Genomic DNA, 20086 nt, shown 5'->3' on the forward strand with positions numbered 1-20086 from the left:
CGAACACTCGTAGTACTCCATTAGGACAACAAAATGTGTAAGCAGTAAGCAGCGCGTACTTCTCAAGCGTTTTTGAGGAAATCGCAAGATAATTTGGGTCGTCAAATATCGTCAAATGTATTCCTGTGCGTGGCCACTTTTACCAGGAAGAGTCGGCAGCCGAGTGGTCCTCCGACCAGCTTCTCTCGATCCACCGATCAATGTGGCACCTATTTCTCCATTATTGTACCACGTCGCCAATTGTCTCATAGAACTCAGCTACGTTCGGGCCGGTCGGTCTTCCAGTCACCCGTCCTCCCCGTACAAAAGATTATTATCGTTTGTTTATGCTGTCCAACCCTTGCGACCCCATGGTGCTACAGCATCCTGACATTAACTGGCGAAGGGTTTGAGGGTGTGTGCATGCACCCTTTTTACCGTCGTCTGTGTCTGCACTCTGGTATGTTTTAGTCTATGGAAAATTCCCGACTGATAGTCGACTTTATCGCATAGGCCTGGCCACCTCCCCACTCTGCCCTGACACCGACGAGCACCGTCTTACGTGCCCCTGAACGAAACGTATGCCTCCTTATCCAACGAATCGTGGGCTTTTACCTCCGTGCCCCGCCAACGACGGTAACCCCGGATTTCCTGTTGTTGCCCCAGACATTTCACTACCCTCTTGCTAAGCACCATGCCCTAATCTGGTTTCGAGGACAGGCTTTAGAATACCTCTTTCAGAGTGGTCCGCATACAGTCCTTGACTTCTGGTACCAAGTTGTGACCGCGCATAGCACCCTCACCCGAAAACCATCTTACCGACAAACTTTTGCCGGTTATCTCCGCAGCGTCTTCCTTGACACCCCTCATAGTTGGGGTGTGCCATGCCTACCTGTCACATGATGCAACAGCCTTATCCACGTTCGCATGCATCGACCGAAAAACAAAAAAAAGGAAGAAGACAGAATATGTTATATTTTGTTGTATTTAATGTTTTTTAATGTTTTTTTGTTTAACTAAAGTCATTTGTATATGTTTAAACGGTACGTTGAAGAACTCTTGCACAGTGAATATATATGTACTTTCAGTTTGTTCAATAAAGATTGTTAAAAGTTGATAGAGCACTTGCCCGCGAAGGGCAAAGGTCCCGAGTTCGAGTCTCGGTCCGGCACACAGTTTTTAATTCGCGTTGTTGAAACGTTTGTACGTGTCTGAAAACTGTTCATTAGCAACATTAATTTCGCTCTTTACAGCGCACCAAGAATGTAAATGACAACGATGCGTAATGTTCACAAAAACTACCTTAGTATATTAGTTTGTTCAGAAAAAAAGTGGTTAGCGTTCAAACCCCGTAATCGGTGGGTCGCTGGATCGAGTCCCGCTCGTCAGTTTTTTTATTTCTAACACAGTTATTTTCTTTACTATTTATATTACAATTGATGTAATGGGAAAAATACGTGTAATCGGATGAACTTTTATTAAATTTACAATGTTATTTGGCAGTCTACACATTTTTACTATCACAAATAATATAATATTCATAACTACCGAGTAGTAAACGACCAAACGCATAAAGTGATACTGAAAATGTATGCGTGTCCGTGTCTTCAAAATTGTTCGTATTTAATCGAAAGAGAACGAGAAATTGCTTCTCGTGAAGACGCTATTAAAACACACCCGATACTACATGACCAATGATCAGCGCCGATATTTAAGGAAATGCTGCGTTATGCATGGCTTGCTTCCAAATTATCGGCTGAAGGAGAAGTTTCTGAAAATGGTAACGAGGTTGGTTTTTCCACGGAAAACCTCAAAAGACCTTGCGTGTGCGGAAACGCAGCATTTATTCAATGCAGCTGGTGCCGTTTAACTTTGTTTTTCTTTTTTTTTACGAAATATACCATCCCGCAACTTGTAATGTCGAAAGCGACGATTAATTGTACATCTTTCGAAAGCTGTCTGTGCCGGTCAAAACTTGGAGGTAACAAGTCGTTTCGGGCTCCTTCCAGGTATAAGGATTTCACAAATCACTGACAAGCATCCATTTTCAGTATCACTTCTTGCGTTTGGTCGTTTACTAGTCGGTAGTTATGAATATTATATTATTTGTGATAATAAAAATTTGTAGACTGCCAAATAACATTGTAAATTTAATAAAAGTTCATCCGATTACACGTATTTTTCCCATTACATCAATTGTAATATAAATAGTAAAGAAAATAACTGTGTTAGAAATAAAAGTAAAAAATACCGACGAGCGGGACTCGATCCAGCGACCCAGCGATTACGGGGTTTGAACGCGAACCACTCGGCTGCCGACGCTTCCTGGTAAAAGTGGCCACGCACAGGTACACATTTGACGGTATTTGACGACCCAAATTATCTTGCGATTTCCTCAATAACGCTTGAGAAGTACGCGCTACTGCTTACACATTTTGTTGTGCTCATGGAGTACTATGAGTGTACGAAGTTTACAGTAAATCGGCGTTCCAAACGTCCTGGCCTCCCCTTGTCAGTTACGCGACTGCACTCGTCATTTCCTGTCAGAGTGGTCATAGTTGATAGTAACCGACGGGAAGCCATCGAGTAAAACATAAGTGATTTCTAGTGATCCCCAAGGTAATGTTATAACTCTATCTTTTTCCGTATCTTTATAAACGATTTAGGAGACAATCTGACCAGCCGTCTTAGGTTGTTTGTAAATAATGCTGTCGTTTATCGTCTAGTAAAGTCATCAGAAGATCAAAACCAATCGCAAAACGGTTTAGATACCATACCTGTACGGTGCGAAAATAGCCAGTTCACCTTATATAATGGAAAGAATGAGATCATCCACGTCAGTGCTAAAAGGAATCAGTTAAACTTCGGCTACACAATAAATCAGTCAAATCTACAGGCCGTAAGTTCAACTATATACCTAGAAATTACAATTACGAACAACTTAAATTGGAAAGGACGCACAGAAAATGTTTGGGGAAGGCGAACCAAAGGCAGCGTTTTTCTGCAGAACACTTAGAACATGCAGCAGATTTACTAAAGAGACTGCCTACACTACGCTTGTCCATTCTCTTTTGGAGTACTGCTGCGCAGTGGGGGATCCTGACCAGACAGGATTAACGGAGTACTTCGAGAAAGTTCAGAGAAGGGCAGCGCGATTTCTGTTATAGAGAAATAGGAGATAGAATGTGACGGACATGATACAGGACTGGGTGTGGAAATCATTAAAACAAAGGCGTTTCTCGTTGCGGCGGGATCTTCTCACGAAGTTTCAATCACCAACTTTCTCCCCCAAATGCGAAAATATTTTGTTGACGATGACTTACATAGAGAGAAACGATCATCATAATAAAATAAGGGAAATCAGAGCTCGGAGGGAAAGATATAGGTGTTCGTTTTTATGCCCGCTGTTCGAGAGTGGATAATAGAGAATTATTGTGAAGATGGTTCGACGAACCCTCTGCCAGGCCCTTAAGTGTGATTTGCAGAGTAATCATGAAGATGTAGATGAAATTTTAGTGGGCGGCAGTAGCGACAGTTTGAACAGGAGCTTGCGGAATATCGGACCTGCTCTGTGACAGGATTCAGCACTTTCTACCAGAGAGAAATTGGTTATCACGAAGTAAATGAAGTTCAGGAGTTCAGGAGTTCTGCTACGTAGACAGCAAAATAACGCATGATGGGCGGAGCAAGGAGGATATAAAAAGCAGACTTGCGCAGGCAAAAAAGGGCGTTCCTGGCTAGGAGGGGACTGCTAGTATTAAAATAGACCTTAACTTGGGAAGAAATTTCTGAGAATGTACGTCTGGAGCACGGCACTGTATGTTAGTGAAAGACAGACTGTGAAAAAAGCCGAACGGAAGAGAATCGAATCATCTGAGATGTGCTACAGAGAAATGTTGGAACTTAGATGCACTGATAAGGTAAGGAATGAGGAGGTTCCCCGGAGAATCAGTGAATAAAGGGATACATGGAAAACACCGACAAGAAGAAGGGACAGGATGGTAGAACATCCGTTAGGAATAACTTCCATGGTACTATAGAGAGCTGAAGAGGATAAAAACTCTAGAGGAAGGCAGAGATTGGAATACATCCAGCAAATAATTGAGGACGTATGTCGCATGTGTTACTCTGACATGAAAAGGTTGGCACAGGAGAGGAATTTTCGCATCGAACCTGTCAGAAGACAGAGAGAGAGAGAGAGAGAGAGAGAGAGAGAGAGAGAGAGAGAGAGAATTCAATACATCCTTCATAACGGTGTTAATTTGACATGTGTAAACGTGGCGTCGCTTACTGTTTACCATGTAGAGGATGTCCCATTTAGTTAAATGTTTACATGATCCATAGGTCATTTGAACGATTCTTTTATCTAAATGATGTTTAACAGGCCACCGTACAGAACATGTACACATGATTTGTTAACGAACACGTTTTTTAGACCTACTAATGCAACAACTACACTTAAAAATAGTTTTAATTTTTGTTTAGTTTTACTGGCTACCAGTTCTGAAATACAAGTGCACCAATGGAATATAAGTTGGCCAAGAGAAATGCTTTTAACTTACATTTAAAACTTGTTTTGCTACATGTCAGACAGATAATGGTACTGGGCAAATGACTGAAGATTTTTTTTCTGCGTTGAGGACTCCTTTGTCAGCCACTACAGCATTATTAAGGGGTAATAAAGGTCATTTTTCTCTTTGGTGTTGTAGGTACGGACATTACTGTTCATCTCAAATTGTGATGGATTATTTATGACGAGTTTCATTAACGAAGGTATGTGTTTGACGGCGGGGTTAAAATGCCTACCTCCTTGAATATCAAATTTTATTCTTACTGCTCGCTTTTGTGCCATCAATGCTTTCTTCTAAGTAATGCATTACCCCAGAAAATTATTTAAGACATTATCGAGTGGAAACATGAAAAATATGTCGGGAGAGTAATTCATTATTTCCCACATTAGCAACTACACGAAGAGCGCAAGTAACTGAATTTAATTCTTTAAGAAGCTCAGTAGTATACTTCTTCCAGCTCAAGTTTTCAAAAAGCAAATTTGCAGCATTCTATCCTGTTTATTATTGCTTATCACGTGCTGCATCAATCGTTGGGTTGACTAATTGTTGTACAGAACTGAATAAAGCGTGACTTTTTTTTTCAAAATTTAGGGAGAGTCCATTTTCTGAGAACTACTTAACAAGTATTTGTAAAACATCATTTACAATCTCTTCTGTAACTTTCTCTCAAATGGGGGGTGGGGGTCATATTTTGTTGCAAGTGTCTACTCTCAATGTGGGTAGTTAGCCTTGTTTTCTGAGAAGTGGTAGGTGGCACTCATGACGCACTGAGAATTGCTTTCTCATTGTTTAGAAAAGGTCATCAGAAATAAGTAGTACCAAAATTCTCATTGACTTGTTATTAGTTGGTAGTTTAGTGATATACGTACCAAAACTTAATATAATTTATCTTCCGCCAGTTTATAAATGAAAGTTTTCAAAGAAAATTCTTTTTCAGCCTAAAGTTTAGTTACACGCTAAGGTTTAGTTATTCGCTGATCTTGTGTGGCTTGGTAGCTAAGTGAGTAAGAGTCAGGGTTACATATTTAAAGTTACTGCGTTCAATCGTTGGGCTATGCTAGGCAGCTTTTTCCTGTCACTTATGTCTTCTTTCACCTCCAGTAACGATTTGTTAATGTGAGAAATTCGAGTCCGCACAGTGACTCGGAGTATAATTGAAACTGTATGTCTCCCTATAACTTTTCCCCCCTCTCTCCATTACGTGTAGACTATCACATTCCTATTTCTCTCTGTTTCCCGCCCTTTCTGTCAAATCTCTTACTGACGCTGCCCAAGTTGTAATTTGTTGTTCTGCTTATCAGGATGAATGTCTTTTCCGCTGTTGTTACTACTGTTCACATTATTTACGTCACCGTTATTTGTAAGTATTGGTTTTCATATTAAATGTAAAACTTCTTATTACATATACATGATGTGAAATATGTAGACTGCTGGGTCAGATTTAATAGAGGTCCTCAGGGTTCTAATCTTAACAGCGTAAATAAATAAAGATAACTGGCGATAAGTCAGTTTACACATCAGAGTAAAAGACAGGCATGCCAATTAGAATATGGCCATGCCTCGTGAAACACTGTGGTGTCCAAATCAATCGTTGGGTTGTGAACAGTTTTACCTCCTTATTTCCGATTCAGCATCCTCACCCTTTAGTTTGAAGAGACTTCCAAACAGTTCAACAAATGAGACGACATTTTTGTGTTGTTTAGCGTAGTACTCCAATAAACATTTAGCTATCAACATGTACCATGAGGTAGTAACGTTTTTGATGTGAATTCATTCCTAATATAATTATGGAATATAACGTTTGGTTTTATGTGTGTAAAAGAATCTGATAACTGCAATGCATAATGTGTAATATCAAACATGTGCCTGAAAATGGCTTACTACCGAAATTAGCTAATGGCACGGTTTAAATAAAGAACGTTTATTTTACAGCCTATTACCCACCATGCTTTCCTTTATGAAATATTTAGACATGAAACTAGTTAATGTAATAGCACAGAAAAATATTTTCCTTAGCAAAAATCCTGCACTTTTAACCAGCGTGCAGATATAAACTACTGTGGTACTGTGAAGAGCACGTCATGGTGACACGAGGCTCGGGCAGCTGCAGTTTTGTTGACTGTATGTGGTATCTTTGTGTTCTCGCTCTTACTTTCTGCGCAAAACGTTCTTATTTCAACCACTTCTAATTCGCTCATGTGGTGGTAATATATGGTTGGCCTGATTACCTCAGGTCTTCTAAAGATGTCACGTTGTCTTCCCTGAAATTCTTCTCATTAGCTTGCGGCTTCTAATACAGCTGTTTTCAACAGGAAAATAACTGTGGCTATTGATATCGCTACAATTGTCATTACATTAATGTTCAAAGATTTTGATTTAAGAAAAATGGTTACCATCTTATTTATTTGACCAAATGAGTGAAATAAAGAACCACTTACAACTGGCGGTATACCAGAATCAATGTTGCGTGAGAACCGGTAAAAATTCCCAAGTCTGTGTTACAATCGCGACATCTAATCACAGTATTACAGTCTTTTGTTAAGGGTGATTTAATGTAAGATCAAACGTTGGTCGAGGCACTTTCAAAGTATATTTCGCATTTAACATTGTTCAGTGGGACAAGCTGATGGATATTTTGAAGAGGAAAGGAATAGATTGGAAAGAGAGACGAATGATACAGAATCTATATTTACACCAGAAAGTAAGGATAAAGTTGGAAATGAAATGTCAGAAGGAAGCAGCATTGGACGAGTTGTTAGACAAGGTGGTTGTCTTTCACCACTGTTTTTAGCGCATACCTTGAAGAGATTATTGCGTAAGGCTTAGATGGGAAAGAAGAATATGCATTGGTGGAAAGAGAATAGGATGTATAAGATTTGCTGATGACATGGTATTAGTGGCAGAAAGTGAGCGGACAGTGAATAACATGCTGAAAGATCTGAATGAAGGTTGTGTGGAATATGGGATGCAAATAAACACAGCAAAAACAAAGAGTATGGTCATCAGTGCAAGACGCAGACTGTCCAATATTAAAATAGGACAATCTACCACTAGCCAAATAAGTGCATTTAAATATCTTGGAAGCACAATAACAGAAGACTTGAGATGTCACCAGGAGATGAAAACTCGAACTGCTATAGCGAAGGAGGCATTCATCAGAGGGGACTCTTATGTGGCAAATTAGATAAAGGTCTAAGGAAAAGGCTTGGCAAATGTTTTGTCTGGAGTGTGGCACTATATGGGGCAGAAACATGGACGCTGAGACGAGAGAATGAAAAAAAGGTTAAAAGCATTTGAGATGTGGATGTGAGGAGAATGGAGAGAATGAGCTGGAAGGAAAGAGTGAGTAATGAAAGAGTATTGGAAAGGGTTGGTGAGAGAAGATATGCGCTGAAGGTTGTAAGAGAAAGGAAAAATAACTGGTTGGGACATTCAATGAAAAGGGAGTGCTTGCTAGCAGATGCTTTGGAAGGATTGGTTTGTGGGAGAAGACTGAGAGGAAGAAGGAGATAAAAGATGATAGACGACATAAAGGGAAGAGGAAGTTATGCAGTCCTGAAGAGGATGGCAGACGACCGGACAGCCTGGAGAACTACAATGTGAAAACCTGCCTTTTGGCAGAACACTGATGGTGGGGATGAACTACAAAACTGCAACTTGTCCACTCCATAACGAGTTACCAGTTCATATCACCGCGCACCAGCTTAATGACCACGCCTAACAGTTTCCCACTTGGCCGAGCATGGTGCGTTTCTGTTAAGAGATCGAAAGCTCCGCCGCCAGTCATCACGTTGATTTGAGTTTTTTAATCTTACGAAATTTTTTTAAACAAATAATCTGAAATGTCAGTGTGGATAAGGATTTCTCTATGGTCAGCTTGGTATTTTATAAGTTATGTATTAATTATCACTTGATGTTACGTATATTGCCGCCAGTCTTGTACGGGAGTTTCCAAGGTCAAGCTCAAGGATGAAGTCTCCCACTGACAGAAACTTAATACGTTACGCAGATCTCCTACCGACTAGTACAACCTTACTATGCAAAAATCTTGCACCTCAACTGTGGGTCTGTATGCCATGACTATCACTGCCAAGAGTATACCACTACACATCCAGGCTCATCCTACATGGTCAATGACCGCAAAATGAATTGTCGCTACTATGATCATAGCTACAGCTTCGCAGATCTTAGTTTCAAACCATTACCAGCTTTGAACACCATGCGTGGTACCGGTAAACAATATGTGCGTGTTCTCTCCAGTCGCCCACGAAAGAACTGTGGGTGGAGCGTGACGCTTCCAACACTGTAGGACAATCTGGTAACGAAGTAGGCAGCTTCGGGGTCGTTTCGCTTGACTTCTTCAAGATACTCGATCCACGTGACTGATCTCAGTAGCTGCGGAGGGTCGCGACCGGAAAAATCTAACTGTACGCCAATTCCGAGACTCGTTCTGCCCTGGACTTTCGCAGTACGGGATCACTTTCCTAGAATATAAAGGCGCCAAATCTGCAGCGAGTGAAGTCGCACAATAGCTAAGTAATTTAAGAATCAAAGATTCAAGATTGTCTTTCGACAATTCAGATTTACATTTTCCTAAATCTCTTACGGCGAATACCGGAACGCTTTCTTTCAAAAGGATATGGCCTATTACCTTCACAATCTTCATCCAGTTGTGATAACACAAGTCACAGCGTCCCTTTAAGTAGTTAAATATGTTGTCAGAGATATATTTTGTGTTACAGTAGGTTAGTAAATGTATTCCTTGTAGTTTGCGGATGTGATATCATGCGGTGTGTGTGTGGAGGACTCGGTACAGCGATGAGCATGCCATTCTATTTTTTGGCGTTCGCGGGGGCAACATCTGTGGTACAATTTAGTAAATGTGTTCAGTGCAAGTCGTACTTAAGCTATTACGACAGATATTCAAATATTTAAAAATATTTTCCAGTTATTATTTTAAAGCTGTAGAGTTTTATACAGCCCAGTCTGGTGTTCCGTTTATAATGACTAACGACATGTTATTGACGGAGAGTTCAGCTCTTAATCTTCCTTCCTTTGCTCTAAGCAAATCTGTCGCAATGTTTCCTCATTCACTGTACACAGTTGGACATTTAAATGTTATTTAACTAACGAAATCAATTATTTATCTTCACTGGCTCAGTAGCACCTATTTTAATAAGAATAGAATCTCTGACTTTCTACATATGTTAACTGTCATTCGAAAAAATAGAGGGTGCTGAAAAAACTCGCAGCTTATTTACTTATTTGAATTAAAGATTGGAACGTCTATGTGTAATGAGATTCTTACTAACTACTGTTTACATGTGAGAACTTGCTATTTGCCCGCAGCTTCGCTCCCACGCACATATGTCACGTATATTTCAGACACACATATATTTTCAGAAAAAAAATTTTCGCTCTACAGCGGAGTGTACACTGATATGAAACTTCCTGGCAGGTACATATATTTTTCTTATATTTAACACATTTCACATTTGATCTGTATGTGCAGCGAATTTCACCCAACTGTTTATTTGCATCCTGAGGGAACTTATAATTCTGCCTGGATAAGAAGAATACAATAATTATGGAGAAGTGTTCAGTTTTTTAGATGTGAGAATGAGACAACCAGTTTTTACGTTTGTAAGACGAAAACTAACCTTACTTCTTTCAGTTCACTATTACTTATTTTAAATAGTTTGCTTATCGCACTGAACAACACAAATAAGAGACCGATTGCACTTCGTACTAAATACAGTAAAGAAATACCGAGTGTTCCCACTATTCGAGCCAGAGGTTTGGTAGAACGAGTGATTCCACAGGTTTAGGTTTCGCATCTTGTGGAAATACCTTCGGAAACTTTTCAGAAACATAGAGGCAAATGAAAGTTTTCTTGCTATGTATTTTATGTCCAGTAGAGATGCTCATCCAAAGTTATACCAAAGTTCTTCATTGTTCTTTTATAACATAATGGAATATCGCCGAGAAAAAATCGGAGGAAAATTTTCGTAGAATTCAGAACTTATTAATTTCTGATAGGGTACTAAAGTTACTTGGAACTTTTTTCGCATTTAATTTAAGCCCCTAGTAAGGTGGCCATTTTACCACGTAAGACATATCATTATTCATATATGAAGATGGTATCTGTCCTTTCGGACATGACCATGCAGCTCGTTAGAATGAAATTACAATGAAATGAATACCCCTAGCTGCATACAGGCATTGATATAAGTCAACGGGGACAGTTGAAAACGCGTGTCCCGACCGGGACTCGAAGCCGGGATCTCCTGCTTATATGACAGACACTCTATCAACCTGAGCCACCGAGGACACAGACGATAGTGCGACTGCAGGAACTTATCTCTGGCACGCCTCCCGTGAGACCCACATTCCCAGCTTATTGTCCCGCACTATATTCATAGTGTCCCTGGCCATTATACTCATTACTCGCGGCTTTTTGCCGATTCCCGTAAGAGTTAGGGCACTGTTTGTGCATCCGCACAGAAGATGGTCAAATGGCCGGTGAGCCTTAACTATATATGTGAAGACGGTATCTAGTCTTTCAGACATGTCCGAAAGAACGTATCCTCTGTGTCCTCGGTGGCTCAGATGAATAGAGCGTCTGCCATCTAAGCAGGAGATCCCGGGTTCGAGTCCCAGTCGGGGCACACATTTTCAACTGTCCCCGTTGACTTATATCAAAGCCTGTGTGCAGCTAGGGGTATTCATTTCATTGTAATATTATTATTCGTCTGAACGATCGCTACATTGATGTCTTAAGGCCTGGTTGAGTAAAACTGGCGAATTTCCGGCATACAAATAAAAAAAGGATCTTCAGCAGGACAGGACTGACGAGATGTCATTGACAGGAAAGTAACAGTGGGCTCAGTACTGTCCGCTCTCAGCAGTGCCACACTTGCAATCTCTTTTTATTTCATGTGCAAACTCATAACAAGTGCATGTAATGCTGTACTGAGGTGCAATCTGTCGGCGCTCAGTAGCGCATTTCGTGGTCTTCTCTAACGCGCGACTGAACAGTAGAATGCGAAAGGTGTAACCGCAGTTACCAGAGACGGCATACTTATGCTGACGTCGCAATACTGTCGCTGACTTCTTCATTATTCTTAGTTTTTATGTAGTTCATAAGCGTAATGAGTATCAGAATGAACGACTCTGGCTTTAATCGTACGTGAAGGTAGACCTGTTCTACAGTGGAGTATTTCTTGTCAATTGTCGTGCGCCATCTTAGGCACATCACATAAGAGAAATTTTGTGTTTGCAGTTAAATGGAAATGAAAGGATGATGTCAAATGTATGGAGTGTGCTGTAAGAAGATTATTCAGTATCCGTGTGTAATTAAGGTGCGTCTCAAAATTAATTTATGTGTTACCAAGAACCGTTATCATTGAGTGACTGCAACGCATAATATTCGGCTGCGCAGAGGAATTTGCAATTTCTACAATATCGCAATATTCCTCTTATCATCACTGGACACTTCAACTAAAAAATCGCATTCATTCCGCTCCACGAACTCCGAAATCACATGCGGCAATTTACCATTGCACCCAGGTAATCCCTGATTCATCCACATGGCTTAGAATATATCCCTGTGTGTGTCGTACTAAAGGATTTCAGGGAGCGCAGCAGCTTTCTGCGATCAACGTAAAACGTGACTCCGTCAAGTAAGTGAAAACCGCGCGCGCGTGTGTGTGTGTGTGTGTGTGTGTGTGTGTGTGTGTGTGTGATCAAGAGTTACAGTTCTGTCGACGGATTATGCAGTTGAATAATCCATCACTGAGAATTAAAGACCGACAATTGCATTTTTATATCAGTTCAGAATTTCATCATTGCACATTTAGTGTAATTATGCGCGACTCATGGCAATGACTGCTATCAATTAAAATTCAAGTTCATACTCGCGAGCTATTGTAAGAGTCAGATCTATTAAATGGCAGTACCAGTTAGTGAATGATTGATTAAAGAGTTTAAATGTCCAGCTACTTCGAACTTTATAATTTTTCAGCATTAAGCGGTTTGGTCTGTGAGAATGTATGCTGTGTAATCCCAACCTACCATAAGTAATCGAATTTCTTCTCGATATATACAGTTCAGTAGCCAAATAAACTAACAAACAAACGGACACATACATCCACTCGTATTTCGGTAAAGAGAGAGATTTTTAGATTTCCAGAAGGTTTTCGACGCTGTTCCTCACATGCGTCTTCTAACCAAACTGCGTGCCTATGGAATATCGTCTCAGTTGTGGAACTGGATTCGCGATATCCTGTCACAAAGGTCTCAGTTCGTAGGAGTTGGGGGAAAGTCATCGAGTAAAACAAACGTAATATCTGGCGTTAGCCAAGGAAGTGTTAATGGCAGTCTGCTGTTCCTGATCTACATAAACGATTTAGTAGACATTCTTGGATTGTTTGCAGATGATGCTATCATTTACCGTCTTATACGGTCATCATATGATCAAAACAAATTTCAGACCGATTTGGATAAGATATCTGTGTGGTGCGAAAAGTGGCAATTGACTCTTATAATGTAATGTAAATGTCGTGTGACTAGGGCCTCCCGATGGGTAGACTGTTAGCCGGGTGCAAGTCTTTCGGTTTGATGCCACTTCGGCGACTTGCGCGTCGATGGGGAATGATGACCAACCCGGGCCCTTGGGATTGACATGTCGCGCTGACCACTCAACTACCGGGGGCGGACGACTCTTACAATGATAAGTGTGAAGTCACCACATGAGTAGCAAAAGGAATCCATAAAATTTCGGTTACACGACAAATCACACAAGTCTAAAGGCTGTAAATTTAACTATACACTTAGGGATTACACTAACGAATATCTTAAGTTACAACGATCATACAGATAATGTTGTGAATAAAGCAAACCAAAGACTACAATTTATTGGCAGAATAACGAGAAAATGCAACAGGTCTACTAAAGAAACTGCCTACACTACACTTGTACGTCTTTTTCCGGAGCACTGTTGTGCGTTGAGGGATCCTTGTCAGATAGGATAGACAGAAGATACCGAAAAAGTTCAAAGAAGGGCAGCTCGTTTTGTACTATCGCGAAATAGTAGAGATAGTGCCACAGACATGACGCGTGAATTGGAGTGGCAACCATTAAAACAAAGGCGTTTTTCGTTGCGACGGGATCATCTCACGAAATTTCAATCACCAGTGTGCGAGCGGTTCTAGGCGCTTCAGTCTGGAACCGCGGGACCGCTACGGTCGCAGGTTCGAATCCTGCCTCGGGCATGGATGTGCGTGATGTCCTTAGGTTAGTTAGGTTTAAGTAGTTCTAAGTCTAGGGGACTGATGACCTCAAATGTTAAGTCCCATAGTGTTCAGAGCCATTTGAACCATTTTAATAACCAATCCTCTGATTGCGAAAACATTCTGTTTGCGCCCATCTACGTAGGGAGAAATGATCATCACGATAAAATAAGAGAAATCAGGACTCACACAGAAAAATTTAAGTACTCTTTTTCCCGCGCGCCGTTCGAGAGTGGAACGGTAGAGAGACAGCTTGAAGGTGATCCATTGAACCCTCTTCCAGGCGCTTTATTGTGAATAGCACAGTAATCACGTAGATGTAGATAACGTACACAGCAACGTACCAAGAGCAGTTACGTGAGTGAACGGTGGTTTGCCGGATTGGTCGCAACACGATTCGCTTAGATTCACTGTCTACCCCTTGGTGCTAGTGGAATGTACGCTTCGGCGTGTCGTCACCGCATGTGGATGCCCTCCATTGTTCTCGCAGTGGCTGTGTTGAGGGGCGGCATTAGGCAGGGGGCAGGAAGACAGCGCCTCGTGAGGACGCCGGAAGGTCAAGGCCGACGGCTGGTTGTCTGGCTGTACGAGGTTCCTCTCCAAGGCCGACTTCGCAGAGGCCAGGGCCCTCCATGCAGCAAGCTGCGGCTCGGAGCCGACACATGTCCCTGGGCACAGCACCACCACACAGGCGAACCTGTCGGCGCTATAGGACCAGTACATTACGTTACATATCGCTGATCACGGACCGTTAAGATCGTGCGCTGACTTTACAACGTGCCTCCATATATGGCGATCTTGTGCACTTTGGATCCATTTCTCATGGACATCCAACTGATGAAGATCCTTTTGCATTTCATCCTCCCATCGCTTCCTTGGTCTTCCAATTGGACGCGTTCTGTCAGGTTTTCCCATAAGCACGGCTTTGGTCGGGCAGGTTTCTGGCCTCCATCACTCTAGCTCGCCAGGTCACGATGATCTTTTTCAAGAAAGCTGAAAAGTTTCGGGAACAGCCCATCGCCTTGTATGACTCCTGTTTTGATATCAAGGGATTCTTTTAGGCATGTTAGGAACTTTATTTTGAGTTCGTGACCGACAGGGTGTTTCTACTTAAAGTGAGCAGTCTAAGGCCAACCCTGATTTTAGGGATCCTTAAAAAGATTATTAATGTATTAAAATATTTTATATCTTTTATTGTTATTATAATTATGATCGTAGGTATCCCTTGCACCGCCAACAACACCTCAGAACTGAACTGTTGATCCCCACCGGAGCCCGATACACATCTGGTAACAGTAGCTGCGCCAACATTACAAACATAAGGCGTTCCTGCTTATCACTTGGTGGTCCGTTATTACTAATTCGGTTTTCGGTAAGTATATGTAGATGGTAACTCTGTACTTCTAGTGGTTTTTGAGCACTTCTGCACTCAGAAATACGCTGGTAATATCGGAGAGTTAAAGGGAGTTAAAATTAAATACGAGTGACCGATGGAAACACTAGTATGAAGCATCTGAAGAACTAATTAGGTAGATTCGGATGTTCTACGACAATCTTGAAAGTCGATTAGTATCCACTGCCGGGGGGGGGTATCAGGCGACTTCACATTTCTCAGGGGGTCTGCTGTTTGTCCTCTCCTCTTCATCATAATAAAGTAAACGAACACCAGAGGTCTTCCGACATTAGCACCTTGCACAATGCTGCATGCTGATAATGTTCTGCTGGTTTCTGAAGACAAGAATTACCTTCACGACAAGTTCAAGCATAGACGAACAGCTTTGAGTAGTCCGGACTACGTCTCAGGCTAAAGGAGACTGGATGTCTCTCAACAGATGCAAATGATACGGACACCATCAATATCGATCGTATAGACTTGGCAAATTTCTTAAAGAACCTTGGCTCAAAAATCGCTGCCGACGGCTCACTAGTTCCCTGAATCACAAAGCATGTTAGCAACGCTTTGCTTAAGTGACGGAGAATGACTGGTTTGTTTTGTGATAAGAAGATCCGGGACCGACTCAAGTCGAAAATATACCGTCTACAATCTGCCGAGTTGTCTTGTACGATGCAGAATGTTCGCCGCAAGCAAGGAAGCAGAGCATCGTCTTGTTATAAGGGGAACCAAAATGTTTCAGTGGACATCTGGCCTGACTCTTCGTGATCGTGTGGCCAGTGATGAAAGTCGCAGGCGGCACCGAGTGGCACCTATCGCTGAGAAGATGAAGGAAAGTCTTCTTCGGTGCTGTGGACATGTGGAGGAAAATATCGAAAAGGGCGGACCCCGCTACACTGACGGATAAATGTTGAGGAGGAAGAACAACAACAATAAAGTGATATGAAGATGGTATCTGTTCCCGAAAGAACAGATACTGTTGATGACCGTGCAGCTTCTCTAGAATGAAATGATAATTAAATCGAAACCCTTAGCTGCCCGCAAGTATTGTTGATATACATCAATGGTGACAGCTGAAAATGTGTGCCCCGACCGGGACTCGAACCCGGGATCTCCTGCTTACATGGCAGACACTCTATCCATCTGAGCCACCGAGGGCACAGAGGAAAGTGCGACTGCAGGGTGGCGATTGCAGTGTGGCTCAGATGGGTAGAGCGTCTGCCATGTAAGCAGGAGATCCCGGGTTCGAGTCCCGGTCGCGACACACTTTTTCAGCTGTCCCCACTGATGTATATCAACAACACCTGTCGGCAGCTAAGGGTTTCGATTTATCAATACAATAAAGTGCATTACGGCGTTTGAAAATCTATTTATGTGATTTCTGAAGGTATCAGGGGGAAGAACTCGACACTTTCAAATTTCTTAACTTGAAGCACGCCCGAAAAGCAAATGTTTCCTTTGATCTTTGTTCGCACAATTACGAGGGTCGTTCAGTAAGTAATGCAGCACCTTTCTTTTCTCGACCAATGCAGAATTTGTTGGGGGGACATTGTGGAACATTCTCGCTTCAGCCCCTATAGTTTCATGAAGTTTAGACAGTTGACAGCGCTCTTCATAATAGCGTCTGTAATGGAGATGCGTTCCAAGTAGACAGCTGTCATTGAGTTTCTTTTGGCAGAAAATCAGGGCATCGCAAGATATCCATAGGCGCTTGCAGAATTTCTATGGAGGCCTGGCAGTGAACAAAAGCGCGGTGAGTCGTTGGGCGAGGCGTCTGTCATCATCGCAACAAATTTGCGCAGATCTGTCCGATCTCCCACCTGCTTGCCGGTCGCACACATCTGTGTCTCCTGCAACGATGGATGTGTACGGTCACACCCATTCGAGGTGATCGGCGGACCACAATGAAACACATCGCTGTTCAACAGGTCTCAGGTGGTAGCGCTGATACACTCGTCCGCCAGTTGTTCGTCCTCATCCACCCTACAGCCCGCATCTCACTCCTTCGGACTTCCATTTGTTTGGCCAAATGAAGGATGCACTCAGCGGGACAGCGTTCGTGGATGAAGCGGAGATAACTGGTGCAGCAAGACGTTGGTACCGACGCCGATCAGCAGCCTGATACCATGTGGGCATATACACTCATGCTCATAAATTAAGGATAATGCAGATAAATGGTGAAACAACGCTCTGGTGAAAGGTTTGCGGATTTAAATCACCTCGGGGTATGACCATGTAGCGCATTTGACTTGCGTCGTCGCACGGTAGCGCTGGCAGCAGTCCACATGCACAGAAGTGTGTTGGTGCATTTCAGAGTACGGTGCAGCGAGTAAGTGTGCAGACGGTTTCAGACGTGCTAATGGTGACTGTGTGTTGAAAATGGCTCAAAGAACACATATTGATGACTTTATGAGGGGTAGAATACTAGGGCGACTGAAGGCTGGTCAAATGCAGCAGGTCGTAGCACGAGGCCTCCGTGTGCCACAAAGTGTGATCTCACGATTGTGGCAACGATTCCAGCAGACAGGAAACGTCTCCAGGCGCTACAGTACGGGACGTCCACAGTGTACAACACCACAAGAATACCGATATCTTATCACCAGTGACCGCAGACGGCCACGGAGTACTGCAGGTAGCCTTGCTTGGGGATCTTACCACAGCCACTGGAACAGTCCTCTCCAGACACACAGTTTACAGACGACTGAACAAACGTGGTTTATTCGCCTGGAGACCTGCAAGGTGCATTCCACTGACCCCTGGTCACAGGAGAGCCTGTAAAGCCTGGTGTCAAGAACAGTACATGGTCATTAGAACAGTGGTCCCAGGTTAAGTTCACGGACGAGTCCAGGTATACTCCGAACAGTGATTCTCGCCAGGTTTTCATCTGGCGTGAACCAGGAACCAGATACCAACCCCTTAATGTCCTTGAAAGGGACCTGTATGGAGGTCGTGGTTTGATGGTGTGGGGTGGGATTATGAATGGTGCACGTACACCCCTGCATGTCTTTGACGGGGGAACTGTAACAGGTCAGATGTATCGGGACGTCATGTTGCACCAGTATGTCCGCCTTTTCAGGGGTGCAGTGGGTCCCATCTTCCTCCGGATGGGTGATAACGCACGGCCCCACCGAGTTGCCATCGAGGAGAAGTAGCTTGAAACAGAAGATATTGGGCGAATGGAGTGGCCTACCTGTTCTCCAAACCTAAACCCCATCGAGCACGTCTGGAATGCTCTCGGTTGACGTATTGCTGCACGCTTTCAAATCCCTACGACACTTCAGAAGCTCCGACAGGCACTGGTTCAAGAATGGGAGGCTATGCCCAGCAGCTGCTCGACCACCTGGTCTAGAGTATGCCAACCCGTTGTGCGGCCTGTGTACGTGTGCATGGTGATCATATACCATACTGGTGTCGGGGTACACGCGCAGGAAACAGTGGCGTTTTTTCAGCACATGTGTTTCGGGGCGGTTTTTTCAACTTATCAACAATACCGTGGACTTACAGATCTGTGTCGTGTGTGTTCCCTATGTGCCTATACTATTAGCGCCAGTTTTGTGTAGTGCCATGTTGTGTGGCACCAAATTCTGTAATTATCCTCAATTTATGAGCATGAGTGTAGGTCCTCCAGTAAGGTGGCGTGACGCGTCGCGTTGACCGGATATTATGTTGAAAATAGGGTTTTGTAGCCGAAACAGTCGGAAATAATACGGTATCCTGCAGTCCTGAATAAAATCTACCTGGTTTCAGAAAAAAATGATTTGCTTTACTTATTGAAAGTCCGTCGTACTTTCTTTAAAAAATTATGTTCATTAATTCATTAAGTTACACGGAATGTGCTCCATTGATTTTTTCAGTCCTGTTTACTCCTATGAACGATCAACTCTTCAGTTAGATGCAACTTTTAAGTCAGGGATACCAATTTACGTATTTATGCAGTTTATCGGCACCGTAACTTCTGTGACTGTCAGCTGATTTTATTGCAATCAAATCGGTCGCCTCAATGTGCGTATACACTGTCTGATCAAAAGTGTGGGGACACCCCTGCGTCATCTATCACAAAACGAAAAAAGTGGTCCAACTAAAACATTCATATTTCTTTACATACTACACGAATACGTAATAAAAAATGGGGGTTCCTATTTTAAAAAAAACTCAGTTGATATCCGTTTGACCTATGGCAGCGCCATCTAGCGGGCCAACCATAGCGCCATCTGGTTTCCCCCTTCAAGCTAGACAAATTTCGTTCTTTGTAGTTTTTTCGTTTGGCGCTTATTTCGTGAGATATTTGGCCCGGTCACGATAAATGGGCCACCCTGTATAACCTGAAGATGGCAATCACGCCGATATAGGCCTAGTGTAATAAAAATATATTCGAATACAGCAGCATTTTGGTGTCAAAGCATATGAAAAATATACAGATGAAACCGCTACATAAAACCACCTTACTAAACGTAATGTGTTACGCGACACCCTGGTGAGGTCGAATATGAAATATTACAAGCTCTGCACTTCGTTACCATCATCCAGCGAAGACACTTTCGTGTAGAGCAGGGCCTCACAGAAAACATGCAAAGCGAGCAGACAGTGACCCTTCTAGCAGCGAGTACAGTACCCTCTCGATCGTCACTTGGAATAGAATGGGGAGGCATGTGGTGATGTGTGTAAACGAAAAAATCGATACCGAGGTAAATGTTTGTTTGTATTTTCTGTCACAGCGCAGCTCAGTTTATTCAAGCGCGAACTACTTGAAGCTGTTTCGTTTTCCCATTTAGTTGCACTGCGAATTCTGATTTATTTTAAAATGACTCGCCCCGGATGCGGACACACAAAATAATTAAGTCCACGACAAACGT

At 42.6% G+C, this 20086-nt stretch overlaps 1 protein-coding gene and 1 non-coding gene across 2 annotated transcripts in view; both read right to left on the reverse strand.

Annotated features, from left to right (window-relative positions):
* Positions 1 to 20086, reverse strand: part of LOC124616423 — a 394706-nt gene that overhangs the window by 201507 nt on the left and 173113 nt on the right. The gene's annotated exons all lie outside the window — the stretch shown is intronic.
* On the reverse strand, positions 16318 to 16392 carry Trnat-ugu. Its single transcript has one exon. It is a non-coding gene; the product is annotated as a tRNA-Thr (tRNA).

This window comes from Schistocerca americana, chromosome 5 (assembly GCF_021461395.2).
Source record: "Schistocerca americana isolate TAMUIC-IGC-003095 chromosome 5, iqSchAmer2.1, whole genome shotgun sequence".
Taxonomy (NCBI): Eukaryota; Metazoa; Arthropoda; class Insecta; order Orthoptera; family Acrididae; genus Schistocerca; species Schistocerca americana.